The sequence below is a fragment of the Hemibagrus wyckioides genome, linkage group LG05 (assembly GCF_019097595.1).
Source record: "Hemibagrus wyckioides isolate EC202008001 linkage group LG05, SWU_Hwy_1.0, whole genome shotgun sequence".
NCBI lineage: Eukaryota > Metazoa > Chordata > Actinopteri > Siluriformes > Bagridae > Hemibagrus > Hemibagrus wyckioides.
This window is the reverse complement of record NC_080714.1, coordinates 15,412,461-15,425,855: the sequence shown is the minus strand read 5'-3', so window position 1 is coordinate 15,425,855 and position 13,395 is coordinate 15,412,461. Positions and strand designations below refer to the sequence as shown.

General features: G+C 37.4%; 1 protein-coding gene across 4 annotated transcripts in view; it reads right to left on the bottom strand.

Annotated features, from left to right (window-relative positions):
• Positions 1-13,395, bottom strand: part of grid2 (glutamate receptor, ionotropic, delta 2) — a 426,076-nt gene that overhangs the window by 361,324 nt on the left and 51,357 nt on the right. The window lies entirely within an intron of this gene.

The window sequence follows — 13,395 nt, the reverse complement described above, 5'->3', positions numbered from 1 at the left end:
ATTTTGTGCACATTTAAAAAGGGCATCTGGACACCCTTAACCTTTCCATATCTGGCCCTCTACTCATCAAATATCCAGTTCCTCATCTTTGACCCCTCTTTTTCTTCACACCTCCTTCCCTTGACCTTCCCTCCGGTGCAGGGCTGAGAGCTCAGCAGTAGAGTTTAAGTGGTCTTCACCGTCATAAAGTGATGCTGAACTTGAAAGGCATGGTTTTAAGGGCCAGAACACAAACAGTTTCTGATTTAATACCCGTATGCTTTATTTGTATCATTTGTATAAAGAACCAGATTCACTAGAATCGAAGCTGCTGTGGAATGGTTTAGATCTAACACAGGGCCCAAACTTGACCTGCAGTCTGGTTTCATTTGGCCTGCATGAGCTTAGAAAAAATAATAGTGAAACAGCCCACAATAGGCCATTCCATAATATTAAATATAAATATAAATGAATAAAACATATGACATGTCGTTCATTAATTAATCATAGAAAATTGTATATAAATTATTAATATATTTAATAAAAGAAATTATAACTGTTGAAAAATTGCTGTTATAAAAAGTGAATAAAACACTTCTGGACATGCCGTTATCAACATGTCAATCTAGCTTCATAAATAAATTACATGAATAAAAATAAAATAAGGTTTCATAAATAAAATAAAAGCAATAAAATGCTTACCAGACTGTCTGAATTATTGATTAATCTTGCTTGAATTCAATATTTTACCAAATCAAATGATCAAATATCTCAGTGTAATATCAGGCTGTTCATTCATTTACCTCAAACTGTTACTGTGAACAGTTCAAGCTGCATGACAGTCTCCTCTGAAGCCCCTGACACAGAGCTAATAGATATTCAGAAAAGCTGTGCATTTATCAGTATCTGTTAGATGTTCATGTACTATTTTAATTGGACGAAAGATAAATAGATGAAAGATTACTGCTGCTTTTTTAATATGTCATTCTGAGTCCCACCTGGACACAGAGGCTTCACTGGGAGTGAATGGAGTGTGGGCAGGTGAGTTTTTCACTGAAAAATACATCTTGACATTTATTGGACAGAGCACTCTTCATTTGTCCTGCAGGGATGCATGGCTTCTACTTATAATGAACGGTCGACCTCTCAAAGGGGCGGAACCTTGTAACCAGCTGCCAAGCACAAAAACACTAATGAACATAACTGACAGCTCAAACTTAAGCATATCGGCATTTGGTTGAAATCGCCTGAAGCCTCTAATAGGTAACTTGATTTGACATTGAAGTTTGTTTATAAGTTGGACTGTTTATACTTGTGAAAAGAGACTGGAATTTAAACAAAAGGGCAGAACAATGACCATGATATGAATTATAAAAAAATAATAATAATCAGTCAAGAAAAAAGGTCCTTTTAACTGTCTAAATGTTATAAAATTGATTGTCTGTGTTTAGTCATAGATTTCCTGTACATGCAGTTATCCAAGCAGCCAATCATGTGGGAGCAGTACAATGTGTAAAATCATGCAGATCATGACCAAGAGCCTCAGATATTGTTCACACCAAACATCATAATGGGGAAAAATTGTTATTGGTGGCAGATGAGATGTATGAGTTTTTCAGATTACCATACATAAAAGATTCTATACTTTAAACAGAATGATGCAAAAAATAAATAAATAAAATATTTCTGACTGAGTTACAGTTCTATAGGTGGAAACACCTTGATGATAAGAGAGGTAAGCAGAAAAGCATCTCAGCATGCACAAAACATCAAATGCTGAGGTGGATGAGCTACAACAGCAAAAAAAAAAAACCATCATGTTCCACTACTGTCAGCCAAGAACAAGAATCTGAGGGTATTATGTGCTGGGTTCAACCAAACTAGACAGCTGAAGATTAGGGGAAAAAATCACTTGGTCTTTTTCTTTAACTGTCCAGTTAGGGTAAGCCTGTGCCCATTATAGCCTCAGATTCCTGTACTTTAAGGGCCAAGGATCCTTGGCTAAGGGAGTGAACATATATAGGTCAATAATGGAAAGCTGTGCTTGCCCTATCCTTTGCAGAGTTAACAGCTAATGCCATTAGGCAAATCCTCAGAGAATTTCAAATCAAAACCTTGTTAGTGCTGATTTTATGCCTTATGTTCAGGGACTAATAAAGCGAGCTACAAAACTTGCATTCCATTTCTTCAGCCTGATTTTTTTTTTTTTTAAATTTTCCTTGAAAATCAAATCAAACCACTGTCTCCTTGAATTATTCCCAGAAGGCCAAAGGCTCTTAATCTATTCCTTGATTTTTACAGACAAATTAGTATGGTATAGTATAGTATAGTATAGTATAGTATAGTATAGTATAGTATAGTATAGTATAGTATAGTATAGTATAGTATAGTGTAGTATAGTAAATATAAGGATAATCATTATGAAGACATAAAATATCTCTCTATACTCAAGGCTTAATTTACATCACTGGAGTCAGACAAGCCATCTCATTAACATTGGCTGCAACAGGTCTTTGCATCTAACTGCAGATGCAAATCCCTGGCAGAGTGATGGATGACACTATCATCTGGCAAACAGTGTGATAGAGGCTAACTTAAGAGGTGAGAAAGAGGAGTGGGAGAGATTAGAGGATGGACAGGGTAAAACATGAGAGCATCTCCCGAATGATTGCCTGTTACAGCACACAGTGGTACGTATCAACATAAAACCCAGATCATCCCAGGATCATCCTCTGACATCCATGGACTTATATTCTGGACATTGAAAGAGTGACTTAGTGAGAGAAAGAGAGAGGATATACAAGAGAGAACTCTGGACGCAGGCCAATTTAGACATAGCAGGAGAATTAGCAGGTGAATTAGATGTAGCAGGAGAATTAGAAGAAGGTGGATACCTACAGCGGAGTTAGAACACCTCTGTCTTGTCAACAAGGGGCTCAATAAAATCAATACAATAAGATTGATTTCCTCATGGAACCTGCTTGGCTTCACCGTGGCTGCTGGCCAGACACTAGAGCTTTGGATGTGAATGGATTGATCAATGGCACATTCATTAATCCCACTAGTATCCTCATCATGATTCAGAAGAACCCTTTGATTCTGTCACTCACAAGACTTTCACTAGGTCATAACCTTGAACCATGCTTACTGACTAACATTCTTGCTCTCTTACAATCTCAGTAAGTGAGTGGGATTATAGGATTGCAATATTGCAAGCAAATATTTTTAACCGGCATATCATCTGTAATACTTTCACTGAAAGACTGACAGTCATCAAATCCAAATATTATTAGTATTACCTGCAATAGAAGACCAAGTGATATACCATGCATCATGCACAGTAATATATAGCCAAAAGTATATGAACATCTATATGTGGGCCTTCTTCAACAGGTTGCCACATAGTTGGAAGCACATATTTGTATAGGATGTGTTGTATGCTGTGGCATTATGACTACAGAATTTACCTGGATTTACCTGGCAAGACAACGGAAGAATTTGAATGGCCTGCACAGAGCCCTGCCCTCAACTCAACTGATCATGTTTGGGGTGAACTGAAATGCCCGCTGCCTTCACACTCAACATATTCACTAATGCTCTTGTGACTGAAAGGGCCAGTCCCCACAGCCACAACCCAGAAACTAGTGGAAAGTAACAGCAAGGCGAGATCAAATCTGAAATGGGAATTTTAAAAAAGCACATATTGGTAGGGTGAGATGTCCGCAAGCTTTTGGCCATATAGTGTATGTTTATATGTGCTACATCAACCGAGACTTAGATTGAAATTGGCCTTTGCAGAACTTAGAAAAGTGGTTTAGTCCTGTGAAATTGGAAAGACATATTCCCCTTGAAATGATGATATGTAACTACACAGAGTTTGACAACTGAAGCCTATAAACATGAGATTACACCATGGTGTTTTTGTGGGACCTCAAAATTCCACATTATTTTAGATTATAGAAATGAAAGGGTATGAAAAATGATATAGCACTGTAGAAACAGTGAGAGTATTAACTTCTAAGTTGGATGATCTTAGACTTAGACTAGTTTATCAAAAAAGATTTGAAAGTGCCTGAGATGCATTAGAGGCCTTACTTCTTAAATTCTCTTGGTACACCTCAGGGGTATCATGTATTACCTGGGATTACATCAGAATTAAACACTTCCTTTCCAGAAGGTTGCTGGCATAAAATGAAAGCAGTGAGACACTCATCTAAGCCTGTGTTATCACTATTCCTGAAAAGGCTTCAAATCAATATAATGGGTGAGTACATGCTGATTTGTATTCTCTTTCAGTGCCTTGAGGAAGAATGGAGGCCAACCGAAATATTCCCAGTGGAGGCAGACTGGTCAAGAACACCTCATTCTGCCTCTCACAACAGGCTGCGAGGATCAGACCTGAAAAGTGTCATTATAGTGACAGGATCCATTGGGGCGAATTTAAAAGAGCACTATTGGGGTTAAGGGGGAAATCTGGGGAATAGATGGAATTATTATTTCTGCTTTAGCTGTGCTTGGAGCAGTTGAAGAAAAAAGAGAGAAAGAATGAATGAAAGAAAGGAGGAGGAAGGAAGTGAGATAGATCCTCTCCGAGAGCTGGAAGCAGTCACTTTAGCCCCAGGGTGTCTGAACCTCTCCTTTCAGACAACTGAAAGCAATGTCTGTGCTTTGGACAACTTCAATATGGGAGGTTGAGGACACACACAGGCACACACATACAATTAGATTTGGGGAGGAAAAAGATAAGTAAATATTAAATATTTCTATGCTAATAGCTGACAACAAAAATAAAGTGAAAAACGGTTCTGTATTTTGATTTGTAATGTCCTGACCTGCTCTGTGGTGCTGTGAAGATTGTGTAAGATTATTTTTACTGTTAAAAACCTTCTTTGAAGGACAGCTTTTTGGCAAGAGGCAAAACTGCCATATACTATCTACTAGAGAGCCTATAAAACTTAAGTACAAGACACTTTCTAGTGGATCTTTGCTATATTGTTTGAATTCATTTCATTATTGCACTGACTGCCTGTTGTAAGGCTGTCAGAAATATTCTTCTTCCCACCACACAGTCAGACAAATTTTCTGCAGCTTAATTTGTTAATAAACGAGGGTTTGTACAAGGGCTGAACATCTTTTTCAGGGTTTAATAAGCCTGGCAGTTATTCACATGGCTACATTTACTGCCATAGCTCAAAACCAACAGCAATCTCTATTAGTTTCCACAACTGTTTTGCGCTAAAGATCAGTTTATTCCAAAAATATCTTCACTTATTCAATTAGAACTAAAGACTTTTTTTTCAAAAGCCATTGGCTGCTGGTGAATGTTTGGAATCCTGGTGTTTCGTTATAATCATTTCCGATGGTCGAGCCAAGTTCAGACTCCCAGCTCAAGCGGATAGATCTCTGTAGGAGCAGGAAGCTCTCTGCCTCTCCCTTGATGTCCAATAGAGACATTCTGTTGAGAGCTGTTTACCAACTTTCCTTCGTTGTTCATGGGGGAGAAAAAAAAAAGTCTGAAAGCATCAGTTTGCCCATTTAAGCCACGCCAAATGAACCTATTTGCAAGGCCAAGTTCCTCTTAGGAACCATGAAGCACTGGCAGCAGGGTTTTAGCCAGCTGTCAGCTGCAGAATGCAGTCATATCGCTGTTTTATTATAAATGTCAGCCTCGCTGCTGGAGACACCTCCCCTATTGATTAGAAGTTGGATAATTGGATTGGAGCTATTTCTCAGCAAGCCTGCAGTTTATCTGGAGGCATTTAGGAGATGAAGACTAAGCCTCGGCATGGGAGGGGATATGAAGTCACACCGGGGAGTTGTAACCTCACATCCCCCCCCTGTTGTGACTCAACATGTAATACAGTGACAGATAGCACACCACAGGAAAGTAATGACTGCTTCTAAGTGTATTTTATATATGTTTGTAATGTAAATGAAATAAATCATTGATTATTCAGCTAATCTTCATCTAATGAATTTGAGAGTTTTGTCTAGACTCAAAAAATAAACAAATAAAAGCAAAATGTTTGCCTCTGAAATATTTAGCACAACAGAAATTGCCTCTTTGGGTGACTAGATCCATTCAGTTTTCAATGTTCCAGTTATGCTTCAGACTCTGTCACTGTCACAGGTCAGATGGTTCATATTACATATCTGCATATTTGACCAGTCTGGCCTTTTAAAAACCAAAATGGCTGTGTGCTTGGGAGAAAAAAAAAACAAACTCCCAAACATCTTTCTCAGTGTGACGGCATGTCCCTAAAAAAGCCAGTTTTACTTCAGCTGTAATATATACTGAAGTATCAAAATGAATGACCATGGAGAGTAACTAGAACATGTAATCATATCTGAATTTTTCTTTTTAAAGTAGATGTTTTAAAGTCTCTCTCTCTCTGATCTTTTTACAGACCAAGACAATTTGTACAAGCTTTGTAAAAATCCATTTATTGCTATCCAGCACATTGCTGACTGACCCAAAACAACATACGACATTAAAATATTGTTTCTAAAATCAAACATGCTTGTTTATTTTATTTTGAAACACACAGACTGAAAATTATATTCAAATATTCCTGGTTGAGCTGTGACCCATAAATGTGATAAGCATAAACATGCTTGCACATGACTGTAAATATGCATGGAATACCTAAAGGAAGCAGTAGGGAAGATTATCATAAGAATTGCTTACCATCTGCAAACCAAATTCAAATTTTATTTGTCCCATACACAGCCATATGACATATGACATGTACCGAAATACTTTTTGCCTGTCCATGAGATGAAAAAAAAGCATAAAAAAAGAAATAGAATAAAATAGTTACAATAAAAAAATAGAGTTTTCGGTAATTAAAATTATATTACATATAAGTAAAAAAAAATCACCCCCCCACATATATATATATATATATATATATGTGTGTGTGTGTGTGTGTGTGTGTGTGTCTGTGTGTGTGTGTGTATCTAGACATTTAGGATTTCTCACTTTGATGTGTTATTCCCACAATAAACTTTAGTCAGGTTTCAGAAAGCCGAGATTAGTTTACGTGGATTTCTTAATTCAATATGAGCCTTTTTATCTTAAGAATGACTTTAATATAAAAAACAATCAATTAATGGTGCTCAGTTGACTCTGTTCTGTTAACACTATTTGATCTCTATGCATTCACTCTGTATTCATGTAGTTTCTCCATCTTTGTTAGGTGGAATTTTGTAGATCTGAATGAAAGCAGGCTTGTCAATCTGTCAGCCATCCCTCACTGTCGTTGACCTTTTCTATAGACAAACAAAGAGTCTGCTGGCAGCTCCTTGAAAAGGACAAAACAAGGTGCATCTATGTAAAATCACAACATAATTACTGGGTTGAGTGCAAGGAAAGCTGTCATGGCCTGTTCAGAGATCAGACAGGGCACTGATGGGAAAATAACCTCTACCCTTCTCTCTCACCCACACACACACACACCATGCGTACTATCTGGCAAATGCTGTCAGAGTGTGTGTGAGGACAACAAGAACAAACTGCTCTTGGTATTGCCTCTTGCTTTATCTGGCCAAGGGACTGACACAAGAAATGACTGTTATCAAGAACACAGTTTTCTATTTGTTCTAAAACCTTTGGAAGAAATTGAAAATATTATTTATATATATTGGACCAATATCTATCTATCTATCTATCTATCTATCTATCTATCTATCTATCTATCTATCTATCTATCTATCTATCTATCTATCTAAAGGTAAGGGAATGAAATATATATACACTATATTGCCAAAAGTATTCGCTCACCCATCCAAATCAGAATCAGGTGTTCCAATCACTTCCATGGCCACAGGTGAATAAAATCAAGCACCATGCAGTCTGCATGCAGGCATGCAGACTGTTTTTACAAACATTTGTGAAAGAATGGGTCGCTCTCAGGAGCTCAGTGAATTCCAGCGTGGAACTGTGATAGGATGCCACCTGTGCAACAAATCCAGTCCAGAAACAATCCAGAAATTTCCTCGCTCCTAAATATTCCACAGTCAACTGTCAGCTGTATTATAAGAACGTGGAAGTGTTTGGGAACGACAGCAACTCAGCCACGAAGTGGTAGGCCACGTAAACTGACGGAGCGGGGTCAGCGGATGCTGAGGCGCATAGTGCGAAGAGGTCACCAACTTTCTGCAGAGTCAATCGCTACAGACCTCCAAACTTCATGTGGCCTTCAGATTAGCTCAAGAACAGTGCACAGAGAGCTTCATGGAATGGGATTCCATGGCCGAGCAGCTGCATCCAAGCCATACATCACCAAGTGCAATGCAAAGTGTCGGATGCAGTGGTGTAAAGCACGCCGCCACTGGACTCTAGAGCAGTGGAGATGCGTTCTCTGGAGTGACGAATCGCGCTTCTCCATCTGGCAATCTGATGGACGAGTCTGGGTTTGGCGGTTGCCAGGAGAACGGTACTTGTCTGACTGCATTGTGCCAAGTGTAAAGTTTGGTGGAGGGGGGATTATGGTGTGGGGTTGATTTTCAGGAGCTGGGCTTGGCCCCTTAGTTCCAGTGAAAGGAACTCTGAATGCTTCAGCACACCAAGACATTTTGGACAATTCCATGCTCCCAACTTTGTGGGAACAGTTTGGAGCTGGCCCCTTCCTCTTCCAACATGACTGTGCACCAGTGCACAAAGCAAGGTCCATAAAGACATGGATGACAGAGTCTGGTGTGGATGAACTTGACTGGCCTGCACAGAGTCCTGACCTCAACCCGATAGAACACCTTTGGGATGAATTAGAGCGGAGACTGAGAGCCAGGCCTTCTCGTCCAACATCAGTGTGTGACCTCACAAATGCGCTTCTGGAAGAATGGTCAAAAATTCCCATAAACACACTCCTAAACCTTGTGGACAGCCTTCCCAGAAGAGTTGAAGCTGTTATAGCTGCAAAGGGTGGACCGACGTCATATTGAACCCTATGGATTAGGAATGGGATGTCACTTAAGTTCATATGCGAGTCAAGGCAGGTGAGCGAATACTTTTGGCAATATAGTATATATATATATATATATATATATATATATATATATATATATATATATATATATATATATATTTCATTCCCTTACCTTTAGCTGTCTAATCCCCAAAACAGACATAGAACTGTACATAATTCCCACAATGTCTATTTGTGAGGCAATAATAATATATTATAACAAATAATATATTTGTTTATATTCAAATAGCACTTTTCAGAATCTTATTCCAGCCAGTGTGTATGCACAGCTAAATTAAAAGAAGTGTCTATTAATTAAAAGTTGATTAAATTAAATAAAATACTCATTTGAAAATTTGTTTTCTATTTGTATTAAATGTCTGGCTCATTTTGGAGTACAAGGTCACATGGAAAGTGTTTATGAGAGAATATCAAGACATTGGATTGGATCTCTGATATAATCATAAAATTTAATATGTAATGCTATATTTATATAGTCAGACCTAAACTGTACAAAAAGAGACAAAAAAGATAAATTGGAAGATTCAAAGCCTGCACAGACATAACACAACTTGGGTGGTGTGAAGAGACCATTGTTTTAAAAAGAAATGAAATTGAAAAAGCCAGCGTAGTTGCACAGCAGAAGGTAGAACAGAACAGATGTTTAAATAAATGAAGAATGTATAACAAGTCCCAGAATCAGGCATCCATAAGAAGTGCAAGCATCAGCACTCAAGCTGAACCATAACACATGTACATCTGTAATTAGGCACTTTCAAAGATATCTTCAAACAAACACTGAAACCACAGAACAGGCTGACAGCCTTTCATGAGTGTAAGCACCTTAGATCAAGCAGTGTAGTTAGCTAATGGGGCATTATCCATTAGATAGCCAGGGTTAGCCAAAACACAGCTTACATCTTAGTGCATACAAGACATGACTCACTGAAAAGTCTCAGTGAATTACGCAGATTCTTAAAATCACTGGCTCTCTGGGCTCTGAGTCTAATGGAGGTCATCAGCAAGGCAAGTGAGCATAATGATGGTCATGTTTAGTGCAAAATTATCTTGCATATCTACATAACACCATAATCAACAACAACAAAACGTTTGCACTATATAGTATAGTATGTACAATCCTACAACTAGAACATGTAACACAGCCTATTAACATAAAACATGTTCTGTAGTATTATGGACATAAATATGTGCACACCTCACCATCACACTCATATAGCATGTGCGTTCAGAACATCCCATTCCCCTTCAATTCCCCTCATACCACTACACTCTATCTTCACTCTCCTGAGAAGGCTTTCCACTAGATTTTGTGGAATGGCATTGGGGATTTGCCCATTCAGCCACAAGAGCATTAGTGAGGTCAAGCACTGATGTCAGGCAAGAAGTCCTGGGATGCAGTCAGCATTTCAATTCATCACAGAGGTGTTCAGGGTTGAGTTCAGGGTTTTGTTCAGGTCACTCGAGTTCTATCATTCCAAACTTGGCAAACCATGTCTTCATGGAGATTGCTTTGTGTCCAAGGGCATTGTCATGCTATGATATGTTTGAGCCCCTTAGTTCCGGTGAAGGAATATTGTAACGCTGTATCATACAAAGATATTCCAGACAGCTAACTATGGTTCTAGTTTGGGAGATTCCCCAAAAATGAGTTACCTTACCTTCCTCCTGGATATCTACTACCTAACAAAATTCATCTTGTTTCAGCCCTGCAGTATCTTACATGTAAATATTTATGTGATTTATTAAGGTCTGGTCTCCTCAGATGAGCACAAGGTCCATATGCTGTTTTTATTTAGCCAGTCATGGTTTAAACAAAGAAATAGACAATAATGCCCTAGAACAGTGAATAATAAATATTGTACATTAATATACTTTCATTATTTTTTTTGTAAACACTTATGTAATAATGAGTAAAGTGCTTATTTCATAATAATTGAGTACATTGCCATATGTAATACTATTCTATAGCATTATTAACTACTGATGAACAACTCAGTAACTTAACTAATTATTAATAAATTTCCATCTGTTTCACTTTACAATACTGTTCCACATATTTATTAACTACTGAAGAACTTTATACTAACACTTCAGTCATTACTATTGAGTTTCACTTTATTGTTTAACTTTATAGTCATATTGTTAAAATCCATTAAAACCACAATCTAAAGTGATTCATACTGTTTGGAGCTGCTATGGCAATACAGGGCTTAAAATGTAAATAATAATGATTTTAAAAAAATCTCAAATAACGTCCTCTTTACTGTAAACCATGTTAGGGTAAAATGAGTACAGACTCAAAAAAAGGATCTTTTTCCAGTCTTCAGTTGTCCAGTTTGAGTGAGTCTGTGCTCATGACAGTCTCAGATTTCTGTTCTTGGCTGACAGAAGCAGAACCTGATGTGGTCATCTGCCACTTCTTCATATCTCATTCATCTCAAGGCATGATGTTTTATGCTTTTCTGCTCACCACGGTTGTAAAGTGTGATTGTTTGAATTATTCTAGACTTCTTGTCAGCTCAGACTAGTCTGGTCATCCTTCTCTGATTTCTCTCACTTCATTCTACAGACTTATATAGACTCTTTAGACTTTTGTGAGTCTCATACTCATACCTATCTGGTACCAACAACCATGCCATGTTTAGTTACAGAGATCATAATTATTATGATGTGTGATGTAAACATTAACTGAATTATTGACCTGTAACTGCATGATTTTATTTATTTTTGTGGCATTGCACTACTGCTACGTGTTTGACTAATTAGAGGTGTTTCTACTAATAAAGTGGACAGTGGTCGTATATAGTATATAGTAGATCTCTAACAGGAAGGTAGAACGATAAGGATTTGCTATTGGGAATGAATGTTGGTGTGCTCAGTTATTAATCATCAGTGATTATAAAAGGGTCATAGTTAACTAGTAGTTCTACAGGAACAATAATTACTTTAAGACTCAGTAATTAATGTAAGACTAAGGCTTAATATTTAAGTTAATTACTGCATAGTTAATATTGCACTCCCACTACCATACTACATAAATTAATTAGTATTATTTTATAAGATAGATTCTTAGTTTCTGCATAGTTACCTATGTATTACTAACATAGTTACCTAAGTATTGCTAATTTGTCAAATTAATACATTTATCATCTTCCTCATAGCTACTTATGGCATGATTTTTCATGAAAAACTTTTCATTAAAAATGTAATAGCATAAATAGTAAAGGTTTTTCCCCATTTAATCAGGCCTCCAATCTGATTAGCAAGATTAGATGGCTGTCTGTACTCAAAACTCTTCAATTTAGCAGTGTTCGACAAAATAAGTGCCAAAGAGACTTTCTATAGACAAATTTCTCAATTTTTTTAAAAGGGTTGGGAAAATCTTCTTATCTTGAAGCCATTTAAAGCAATCAAATTAAGCCGTTCTTTCAGAGTAAGATGAAGGTGAGAAAATGGGAAATGCAGCAAAAGTGAAAATGAAACATACTATAATTATCCAGAGTGAGTAAGAGAATAGCACCTTTTGAATGTGCTCAATAGGTACACATTTTCTGCTTGAATAATTTCCAAAAGTATCATGAACCTGACAGACATTTTTGATATGCTCCTGTAAGGAACTGTAGTAGATTAGAATATTGACAACATAAATGATAACCCCATCTATCTACTATAACCTTCAGTACCTTCTTAATAAACACCTGAAAAGCTCCTTGTGATAAGCTATCCAGAGTGTTTGAGAGCGTGTATGGCATGACTAAGTGCTCATAGTGGCTCCTAGTGGTGATGAGTGCAGTTAGGCATTTATTACCTTAGTGAATACTAATGAGATAGGCACTCTTAAAATCAGGTTTTTTGGAAAAAGGGGAAAAAAGAAGGCCCCTGATCTGTTCTAGCAGCAGACACAGGGAAGCGGCTAATAGTATTTGACAGGACCTGTATTCACTATCCGATAATCAATATGAGGGTTTTACTTCAACCTTTTTTCAGCACAAAAAAGACAACTATTGCTGCCAGAGAACTGAATATAACCCAACTTTACGGCTTCATTTCTATAGTCCATAATGGTCTACATAAACTACATACAATATTCAAAACTGTTTGCTCTACTGGAAGAGCTCAATAAAATACTGGGCCATAGCATAATATTAGGATTTTGGGAGAATCCGTAATTTGCAAAATTAGTAATTCATGCCAAAGCTCTCTTCAGTGTTTACATGCAAACTCAGCCATGTCTAGTTTTGCCAAAAAGCAATAACATAATACAGGAGTGGGCTAGCATTAAAGAGTTGGTCCTAAGATAATCAAATCATCTTTGAATAAAGAGTATACTGGCAATTTGCAAGTCATGTGGACTGGATGGCAGGAGTCGGAGCTTGTGGACCTCAGGGTATGTACCCAGTAATTTGGTTAGGAGAAGAAATAAAGAAAA